This window comes from Manacus candei, unplaced genomic scaffold, assembly GCF_025592945.1.
Source record: "Manacus candei isolate 608988 ecotype Guabito, Panama unplaced genomic scaffold, ASM2559294v1 h1tg000151l, whole genome shotgun sequence".
NCBI lineage: Eukaryota > Metazoa > Chordata > Aves > Passeriformes > Pipridae > Manacus > Manacus candei.
In genome coordinates, this window is record NW_026138199.1 from 94,867 (window position 1) to 106,249 (window position 11,383).

At 49.0% G+C, this 11,383-nt stretch overlaps 1 long non-coding RNA gene across 2 annotated transcripts in view; it reads right to left on the reverse strand.

Annotated features, from left to right (window-relative positions):
* Positions 1-8,293, reverse strand: part of LOC127463182 (uncharacterized) — a 28,227-nt gene extending 19,934 nt beyond the window's left edge. For both annotated transcript variants that reach the window (XR_007900685.1, XR_007900686.1), the window contains exons 1-2: positions 8,209-8,293; positions 2,392-2,529 (exon numbers count right to left, since the gene is read on the reverse strand). This is a non-coding gene — a long non-coding RNA (uncharacterized LOC127463182). The remainder of the gene's footprint in view (positions 1-2,391; positions 2,530-8,208) is intronic.
* Positions 8,294-11,383: the final 3,090 nt, after the last annotated feature.

An 11,383-nucleotide genomic window follows, 5' to 3' on the forward strand; every position in this document is an offset into this window, starting at 1 on the left:
CGACCCCGCATCTCTCCAATGAAATCACATCCTCCTTCGTGACATCACAGCTCACCTATGTAATCACAGTTCCCCTGTGACATCATAGCCCCCTCTCTGACATTTAATATTCCCCTGGGACATCACATTCTCCTCTGGGACATTGCATGTTTCCTGTGACATCACATCCTCCTCTGTGACATCACAGTTCCCCAATGACATCACATCCTCATCGGTGACATCACATGCTTACTGTGACATCACATCCTCCTCTGTGAATTCACATCCTCCTCTGTGACATCACAGGTCTCCTATGACATCAGATTCTCCTCTGTGAGCTTGAATCCTCCTCTGTGACATCACATCCCGCCCTGTGACATCACAGCGACCTGTGACACCACATCCACCTCTGTGACATCACATCCTCCTCTGTGACATCACATCCTCCACTGTGACATAACAGTTCTCCTGTGACATCACATCCTCCTCTGTGACATCACATTCTCAACTGTGACTTCACAGTTCCCTTTGACAGCATATCCTCCTCTGTGACATCATTTCCCCTCTGTGACATCGCATGTCTCTTATGACATCAAATCATCCTCTGCGACATCACAACCTCCTCTGTGACATCACATCCTCCATGAGACATCGCGTCTCTCCTATGACATCACATCCTCCTTCGTGACATCACCGCTCACCTATGTAATCACAGTTCCCCTGAGACATCATAGCCTCCTCTCTGTCATTTAATCTTCCTGTGGGACATCACATGCTCCTCTGGGACATTGCATGTTTCCTGTGACATCACATCCTCCTCTGTGACATAACAGCTCTCCCGTGGCATCACATCCTCTGCGGTGACATCACATTCCCCCTGCGACCCCGCAACTCTCCAATGAAATCACATCCTCCTTCGTGACATCACAGCTCACCTATGTAATCACAGTTCCCCTGTGACATCATAGCCTCCTCTCTGACATTAAATCTTCCCCTGGGACATCACATTCTCCTCTGGGACATTGCATGTTTCCTGTGACATCACATCCTCCTCTGTGACATCACAGTTCCCCAATGACATCACATCCTCATCGGTGACATCACATGCTTACTGTGACATCACATCCTCCTCTGTGAATTCACATCCTCCTCTGTGACATCACAGGTCTCCTATGACATCAGATTCTCCTCTGTGAGCTTGAATCCTCCTCTGTGACAACACATCCCGCCCTGTGACATCACAGCGACCTGTGACATCACATCCACCTCTGTGACATCACATCCTCCTCTGTGACATCACATCCTCCCTGTGACGTCAGAGCTCTTCTATGACATCACAGATCTCCTATGACATCACATCCTCCTCTGTGACATCACATGCTTCCTGTGACATCACATCCTCCCCTGTGTCATCACTTGTACCCTAGAACATCACATCCGCCTCTGTGACATCACATCCTCCTCTGTGACATCACATCCTCCTCTGCGACATCACATCCTCCTCTGTGACATCACCGCTCTTCTATGACATCACAGCTCCCCTATGACATCACATCCTCCTCTGTGACAGCACATCCTCTTCTGTGACATCACATCCTCTTCTGTGAAATCACAGGTCTCCTATGACATCACAGATCCCCTATTACATCACAGCCCCTCTGTGACATCACAACCTCCTCTGTGACATCACAGCTCTCCTGTGACATCACATCCTCCTCTGTGACATCACATCCTCCTCTGTGACATCACATCCTCCTCTGTGACATCACTTGAACCCTAGGACATCACATCCTCCTCTGTGACATCACATCCTCCTCTGTGACATCACATCCCCCTCTGACTTCACAGTTCCCTTTGACATCACATCCTACCCTATGACATCATATCCCCTCTGTGACATCGCAAGTCTCTTTTGACATCAAATCATCCTCTGTCATCACAGATCTCCTGTGATGTCACATTCTCCCCTGTGACATAACAGACCCTCTGTGACATCACATCCTCCTCTGTGACATCACAGCTCTCCTGTGACATCACATCCTCCTCTGTGACATCACATCCTCCTCTGTGATAGAACAGCTCTCCTATGACATCACACCTCCCCTATGACATCACATCCTCCTCTGTGACATCACATCCTCCCTGTGACGTCAGAGCTCTTCTATGACATCACAGATCTCCTATGACATTGCATCCTCCTCTGTGACATCACATGCTTACTGCGACATCACACCCTCCTCTGCGACATCACATCCTCCTCTGTGACTTCACAGTTCCCTTTGACATCACATCCTCCTCTCTGACATCATATCCCCTCTGTGACTTCGCATGTCTCTTATGACATCAAATCATCCTCTGTGACATCACAGATCTCCTGTGACATCACATTCTCCTCTGTGACATCACATCTACCTCTGTGACATCACATCCTCCTCTGTGACATAACAGCTCTCCCGTGGCATCACATCCTCCGCGGTGACATCACATTCCCCCTGCGACCCCGCATCTCTCCAATGAAATCACATCCTCCTTCGTGACATCACAGCTCACCTATGTAATCACAGTTCCCCTGTGACATCATAGCCCCCTCTCTGACATTTAATATTCTCCTGGGACATCACATTCTCCTCTGGGACATTGCATGTTTCCTGTGACATCACATCCTCCTCTGTGACATCACAGTTCCCCAATGACATCACATCCTCATCGGTGACATCACATGCTTACTGTGACATCACATCCTCCTCTGTGAATTCACATCCTCCTCTGTGACATCACAGGTCTCCTATGACATCAGATTCTCCTCTGTGAGCTTGAATCCTCCTCTGTGACATCACATCCCGCCCTGTGACATCACAGCGACCTGTGACATCACATCCACCTCTGTGACATCACAGCCCCTCTGTGACATCACATCCTCCACTGTGACATAACAGTTCTCCTGTGACATCACATCCTCCTCTGTGACATCACATCCTCAACTGTGACTTCACAGTTCCCTTTGACAGCATATCCTCCTCTGTGACATCATTTCCCCTCTGTGACATCGCATGACTCTTATGACATCAAATCATCCTCTGTGACATCACAACCTCCTCTGTGACATCACATCCTCCATGAGACATCGCGTCTCTCCTATGACATCACATCCTCCTTCGTGACATCACCGCTCACCTATGTAATCACAGTTCCCCTGAGACATCATAGCCTCCTCTCTGTCATTTAATCTTCCTGTGGGACATCACATTCTCCTCTGGGACATTGCACGTTTCCTGTGACATCACATCCTCCTCTGTGACATAACAGCTCTCCCGTGGCATCACATCCTCCGCGGTGACATCACATTCCTCCTGCGACCCCGCATCTCTCCAATGAAATCACATCCTCCTTCGTGACATCACAGCTCACCTATGTAATCACAGTTCCCCTGTGACATCATCGCCTCCTCTCCGACATTTAATCTTCCTCTGGGACATCACATTCTCCTCTGGGACATTGCATGTTTCCTGTGACATCACATCCTCCTCTGTGACATCACTGATCTCCTGTGACATCACATTCTCCCCTGTGGCATTACAGCACCTCCGTGACATCGCATCCTCCTATGTGTCATCACATCCTCCTCTGTGACATCACAGCTCCCCTATGACATCACATCCTCATCGGTGACATCACATGCTTACTGCGACATCACATCCTCCTCTGGGAATTCACATCCTCCTCTGTGACATCACAGGTCTCCTATGACATCACATTCTCCTCTGTGAGCTTGCATCCTCCTCTGTGACAACACATCCCGCCCTGTGACATCACAGCAACCTGTGACATCACATCCGTCTTTGACATCACAGCTCTCCTGTGACATCACATCCTCCTCTGTGACATCACATCCTCCTCTGTGACATCACATCCTCCACTATGACATAACAGTTCTCCTGTGACATCACATCCTCCTCTGTGACATCACATCCTCCTCTGTGACATCACATGCTTACTGCGACATCACATCCTCCTCTGCGACATCACATCCTCAACTGTGACTTCACAGTTCCCTTTGACATCATATCCTCCTCTGTGACATCATTTCCCCTCTGTGACATCGCATGTCTCTTATGACATCAAATCATCCTCTGTGACATCACATCCTCCTCTGTGACATCACATCCTCCATGAGACATCGCGTCTCTCCTATGACATCACATCCTCCTTCGTGACATCACAGCTCACCTATGTAATCACAGTTCCCCTGTGACATCATAGCCTCCTCTCTGACATTTAATCTTCCTGTGGGACATCACATTCTCCTCTGGGACATTGCATGTTTCCTGAGACATCACATCCTCCTCTGTGACATCACAGCTACCCTATGACATCACATCCTCCCCTGTGACATCACATCCTCCTCTGTGACATCACATCCTCCTCTATGATATCACAGCTCTCCTATGACATCACAGGTCTCCTATGACATCACATCCTCCACTGTGACATCACATCCCGCCCGGTGATATCACATGCTTACTGCGACATCACATCCTCCTCTGTGATATCACATCCTCCTCTGTGACATTCACAGGTCTCCGATGACATCAGATTCTCCTCTGTGAGCCTGCATCCTCCTCTGTGACATCTCATCCCGCCCTGTGACTTCACAGCGACCTGGGACATCATATCTTCATCTGTGGCATCACATCTTCCCCGTTACTTCACAGCTCCCATGTGACATCACATCCTCCTCTGTAACATCACATCCTCCCCTGTGACATCAAAACTCCCAGTGACGTCACATCCTCCTCTGTGTCATCACATGTCTCCTATTACGCCATATCCTCCCTGTGACATCGCATGCTCCGCTGTGTAATCACATCCCCTCTGTGACATCGCACGTCTTCTATGACATCACATCCACCTCTATGACATCGCATCCACATCCACCTCTGTGACATCACATCCCCTCTGTGACATCACCGCTCTCCTATGACATCACAGTTCTCCTGTGACGTCACATCCTCCCTGTGACATCACATGCCTCGTGTGACTTCACATACTCCTCTGCAACATCACATCATTCCTGTGATATCACATCCTCCTCTGTGACATCATATCCTCCGCTGTGACATCACATCATCCCTGTGACATCACATCCTTTTCTGTGACATCACAGATCTCCTGTGACATCACATTCTCCTCTGTGACATAACAGCTCCTCTGTGACATCACATCCTCCCCTGGGACATCACAGCTCTCCTGCGAGATCACAACCTCCTCTGTGACATCACATCCCCCTCTGTGGCTTCACAGTTCCCTTTGACATCACATCCTACTCCATGACATTATATCCCCTCTGTGACATCGCATGTCTCTTATGACATCAAATCATCCTCCGTGACATCACAGATCTCCTGTGGCATCACATTCTCCCCTGTGTCATGACAGTCCCTCTGTGACATCACAACCACCTCTGTGACATCACATCCTCCTCTGTGACATCACAGGTCTCCTGTGACATCACATCCCCCTCTGTGACATCACATCCTCCTCCGTGACATCACAGTTCTCCTATGATATCACAGCTCCCCTATGACATCACATCCTCCTCTGTGACATCACATCCCGCCCGGTGACATCACATGCTTACTGCGACATCACATCCTCCTCTGTGATTTCACATCCTCCTCTGTGACATCACAGGTCTCCTATGACATCATATTCTCCTCTGTGAGCTTGCATCCTCCCCAGTGATATCACAGATCTCCTGTGACATCACCTTCTCCCCTGTGACATAACAGCCCCTCTGTGACATCACATCCTCCTCCGTGACATCACATCCTCCCCTGTGACACAACAGTTCTCCTATGACATCACAGTTCTCCTGTGACATCACATCCTTCCTGTGACATCACATGCTTCCTGTGACTTCACATACTCCTCTATGGCATCTCATCCTCCTCTGTGACATCCTATCCTCCTCTGTGACATCACATCCTCCCTGTGACATCACATGCTCCTCTGGGACAAGACAGCTCCATGTGACATCGCATCCTCAACTGTGACATCACATCCCCCTCTGTGACATCACATCCCCCTCTGTGGCTTCACAGTTCCCTTTGACATCACATCCTACTCCATGACATCATATCCCCTCTGTGACATCGCAAGTCTCTTTTGACATCAAATCATCCTCTGTCATCACAGATCTCCTGTGATGTCACATTCTCCCCTGTGACATAACAGACCCTCTGTGACATCACATCCTCCTCTGTGACATCACAGCTCTCCTGTGACATCACATCCTCCTCTGTGCCATCACATCCTCCTCTGTGATATCACAGCTCTCCTATGACATCACAGCTCCCCTATGACATCACATCCTCCTCTGTGACATCACATCCTCCCTGTGACGTCAGAGCTCTTCTATGGCATCACAGATCTCCTATGACATCGCATCCTCCTCTGTGACATCACATGCTTACTGCGACATCACACCCTCCTCTGCGACATCACATCCTCCTCTGTGACTTCACAGTTCCCTTTGACATCACATCCTCCTCTGTGACATCATATCCCCTCTGTGACTTCGCATGTCTCTTATGACATCAAATCATCCTCTGTGACATCACAGATCTCCTGGGACGTCACATTCTCCCCTGTGACATCACATCTACCTCTGTGACATCACATCCTCCTCTGTGACATAACAGCTCTCCCGTGGCATCACATCCTCCGCGGTGACATCACATTCCCCCTGCGACCCTGCAACTCTCCAATGAAATCACATCCTCCTTCGTGACATCACAGCTCACCTATGTAATCACAGTTCCCCTGTGACATCATAGCCTCCTCTCTGACATTTAATCTTCCCCTGGGACATCACATTCTCCTCTGGGACATTGCATGTTTCCTGTGACATCACATCCTCCTCTGTGACATCACAGTTCCCCAATGACATCACATCCTCATCGGTGACATCACATGCTTACTGTGACATCACATCCTCCTCTGTGAATTCACATCCTCCTCTGTGACATCACAGGTCTCCTATGACATCAGATTCTCCTCTGTGAGCTTGGATCCTCCTCTGTGACATCACATCCCACCCTGTGACATCACAGCGACCTGTGACATCACATCCACCTCTGTGACATCACATCCTCCTCTGTGACATCACATCCTCCACTGTGACATAACAGTTCTCCTGTGACATCACATCCTCCTCTGTGACATCACATCCTCAACTGTGACTTCACAGTTCCCTTTGACAGCATATCCTCCTCTGTGACATCATTTCCCCTCTGTGACATCGCATGTCTCTTATGACATCAAATCATCCTCTGTGACATCACAACCTCCTCTGTGACATCACATCCTCCATGAGACATCGTGTCTCTCCTATGACATCACATCCTCCTTCGTGACATCACAGCTCACCTATGTAATCACAGTTCCCCTGTGACATCATCGCCTCCTCTCCGACATTTAATCTTCCTCTGGGACATCACATTCTCCTCTGGGACATTGCATGTTTCCTGTGACATCACATCCTCCTCTGTGACATCACTGATCTCCTGTGACATCACATTCTCCCCTGTGGCATTACAGCACCTCCGTGACATCGCATCCTCCTATGTGTCATCACATCCTCCTCTGTGACATCACAGCTCCCCTATGACATGACATCCTCATCGGTGACATCACATGCTTACTGCGACATCACATCCTCCTCTGTGAATTCACATCCTCCTCTGTGACATCACAGGTCTCCTATGACATCACATTCTCCTCTGTGAGCTTGCATCCTCCTCTGTGACATCACATCCCGCCCTGTGACATCACAGCAACCTGTGACATCACATCCGCCTCTGTGACATCACAGCTCTCCTGTGACATCACATCCTCCTCTGTGACATCACATCCTCCTCTGTGACATCACATCCTCCACTGTGACATAACAGTTCTCCTGTGACATCACATCCTCCTCTGTGACATCACATCCTCCTCTCTGACATCACATGCTTACTGCGACATCACATCCTCCTCTGTGACATCACATCCTCAACTGTGACTTCACAGTTCCCTTTGACATCATATCCTCCTCTGTGACATCATTTCCCCTCTGTGACATCGCATGTCTCTTATGACATCAAATCATCCTCTGTGACATCACATCCTCCATGAGACATCGCGTCTCTCCTATGACATCACATCCTCCTTCGTGACATCACAGCTCACCTATGTAATCACAGTTCCCCTGTGACATCATAGCCTCCTCTCTGACATTTAATCTTCCTCTGGGACATCACATTCTCCTCTGGGACATTGCATGTTTCCTGTGACATCACATCCTCCTCTGTGACATCACATCCTCCTCTCTGACATCACATCCTCCTCTCTGACATCACAGCTCTCCTATGACATCACAGCTCCCCTATGACATCACATCCTCCTCTGTGACATCACATCCCGCCCGGTGATATCACATGCTTACTGCAACATCACATCCTCCTCTGTGATATCACATCCTCCTCTGTGACATTCACAGGTCTCCGATGACATCAGATTCTCCTCTGTGAGCTTGCATCCTCCTCTGTGACATCTCATCCCGCCCTGTGACTTCACAGCAACCTGGGACATCATATCCTCATCTGTGGCATCACATCTTCCCCGTTACTTCACAGCTCCCAAGTGACATCACATCCTCCTCTGTAACATCACATCCTCCCCTGTGATATCAAAACTCCCAGTGACGTCACATCCTCCTCTGTGTCATCACATGTCTCCTATTACACCATATCCTACCTGTGACATCGCATCCTCCGCTGTGTAATCACATCCCCTCTGTGACATCGCACGTCTTCTACGACATCACATCCACCTCTATGACATCGCATCCACATCCACCTCTGTGACATCATATCCCCTCTGTGAATTCGCATGTCTCTTATGACATCAAATCATCCTCTGTGACATCACAGATCTCCTGTGACATCACATTCTCCCCTGTGACATCACATCTACCTCTGTGACATCACATCCTCCTCTGTGACATCACAGATCTCCTGTGACATCACATCCTCGTCTGCGACATCACATCCTCCTCTGTGACATCACCGCTCTTCTATGACATCACAGCTCCCCTATGACATCACATCCTCCTCTGTGACAGCACATCCTCCTCTGTGACATCACATCCTCTTCTGTGAAATCACAGGTCTCCTATGACATCACAGCTCCCCTATTACATCACAGCCCCTCTGTGACATCACATCCTCCTCTGTGACATCACACCTCTCCTGTGATATCACATCCTCCTCTGTGACATCACATCCTCCTCTGTGGCATCACATCCTCGTCTGTGACATCATTTGAACCCTAGGACATCACATCCTCCTCTGTGACATCACATCCTCGTCTGTGACATCACTTGAACCCTAGGACATCACATCCTCCTCTGTGACATCACATCCTCCTCTGTGACATCACATACTCCTCTGTGACATCACATCCTCCCTGTCACGTCAGAGCTCTTCTATGACATCACAGATCTCCTATAACATCACACCCTCCTCTGCGACATCACATCCTCCTCTGTGACTTCACAGTTCCCTTTGACATCACATCCTCCTCTCTGACATCATATCCCCTCTGTGAATTCGCATGTCTCTTATGACATCAAATCATCCTCTGTGACATCACAGATCTCCTGTGACATCACATGCTCCCCTGTGACATCACATCTACCTCTGTGACATCACATCCTCCTCTGTGACATCACAGCTCTCCTGTGACATCACATCCTCCTCTGTGACATCACATCCTCCTCTGTGACATCACATCCTCCTCCGTGACATCACAGCTCGCCTATGACATCACATCCTCCTCTGTGACATAACAGCTCTCCTGTGACATCACATCCTCCTCTGTGACATCGCATCCGCCTTTGTGACATCACAACTCTTCCATGACATCACAGTTCCACTATGACATCACATCATTCTCTGTGACATCACATGCTCCTCGGTGACAACACAGCTCTCCTGTGACATCTCATCCTTCCTGTGACATCACATGCTTCCTCTGAAATCACATCCGCCTCTGTCACATCGCATGTCTTCTATGACATCACATCCTCCACTGTGAGATTATACGTCCCCAGTCACATCCTATCCTCCTCTGTGACATCACATCCCCCCCTGCGACATCGCATCTCTCCTATGACATCACATCCTCCTTCCTGACATCATAGCTCGCCTATGAAATCACAGCTCACCTGTGACATCATAGCCTCCTCTCTGACATTTAATCTTCCTCTGGGGCATCACATTCTCCTCTGGGACATGGTATGTTTCCTGTGACAGCACATCCTCCTCTGTGACCTCACAGCTTCATGTGACATCGGATGTCTCCTAGGAAATCAAGTCCTCCTCTGTGACATCACAACTCTTTTATGACATCACAGCTCTCCTGTGACATCAGATCTTTCCTGTGACATCACATGCTTCCTGTGACATCAAATCCTCCTCTGCGACATCACATCCTCCTCTTTTGACATCACATCCTCCTCTGTGACATCACATCCTCCTCCGTGACATCACATCCTCCTCTGTGACATCACAGATCTCCTCTGTGACATCACATTCTCCCCTGTGACATCACAGACCCTCTGTGACATCACAGTCCCTCTGTGACATCACATCCACCTCTTTTGACATCACATCCTCCTCTGTGACATCACAGTTCTCTTGTGACATCACATCCTCCTCTGTGACATCACATCCACCACTGGGACAGCACATCCATCTCTGTGACATCGCATGTCGTCAATGACATCACATCCTCCACTGTGAAATTACACTTCCCCAGTCACATACTATCCTCCTCTGTGACATCACATTCCCCTCTGTGACATCGCATTTCTCCTATGACATCACATCCTCCTCCGTGACATCGCATTACATTATGCTACATCACATGCTCCTCTGTGACATCACAGCTCCATGTGACATCACATCCTCCTCAGTGACATCGGATATCTCCTATGACATCACATTCTCCTCTGTGATCTTGCATCCTTCTCTGTGACATCACATCCCGCCCTGTGACATCACAGTAACCTGTGACATCACATCCTCCTCTGTGACATCGCAGGTCTCCTATGACATCACATTCTCCTCTCTGAGCTTGCATCCTCCTCTGTGACATCACATCCCGCCCTGTGACATCACAGCAACCTGGGACATCTTATCCTCATCTGTGGCATCACATCTTCCCCGTTACATCACAGCTCCCATGTGACATCACATCCTCCTCTGTAACATCACATCCTCCCCTGTGACATCAAAATTCCCTGTGACGTCACATCGTCCTCTGTGACATCACGTCTCCTATTACACCATATCTTCCCTGT